This window comes from Octodon degus, unplaced genomic scaffold (assembly GCF_000260255.1).
Source record: "Octodon degus isolate 3935 unplaced genomic scaffold, OctDeg1.0 scaffold00023, whole genome shotgun sequence".
In the NCBI taxonomy this organism is placed as follows: domain Eukaryota; kingdom Metazoa; phylum Chordata; class Mammalia; order Rodentia; family Octodontidae; genus Octodon; species Octodon degus.
This window is the reverse complement of record NW_004524599.1, coordinates 1056179-1056685: the sequence shown is the minus strand read 5'-3', so window position 1 is coordinate 1056685 and position 507 is coordinate 1056179.

Below are 507 nucleotides of genomic sequence, written 5' to 3'. Positions count from 1 at the left end.
TACCTGAGTTTCCAAAGTAGGTGCTTAGTCTACTGAGCTATCTCCTCAGCTTTAAATTTTAATATTGGGCTGGGAAGATAGCTCAGTGGAATAAGTGCCTGCCTGGTAAGTGCAGGGTCCTGAGTTCAATCCTAGGTACTGGAAAAAAAAATTTATAAAGTATCTAAAATTGATCTGTAGCTGGACATACTTCAGAATATTTACACTCCAATCCCTCCTTTGCTGACAATGAACTCCACTTAATTTTTACTCCTCCCACACATCTCGTTGCTCATTTAGATTTATCCACATATTGACCAAATTCTTTGCTCACCATTCTTTCCTCTTGTTCCTTTCTGGATTTCATTTTCCCCTCCTAAAAGTACTAATTAGTAAGATTGTCTTATAGGTAGCAAATTCTTTAAGTTTTTGCCTAAGGTGGTATCATTTGCCCTCATCTTAAAATTTTTAACTTACTGGAAATTGAAATACAGATTGACACCTTCAGAATTCTGAAGCTATTCTACT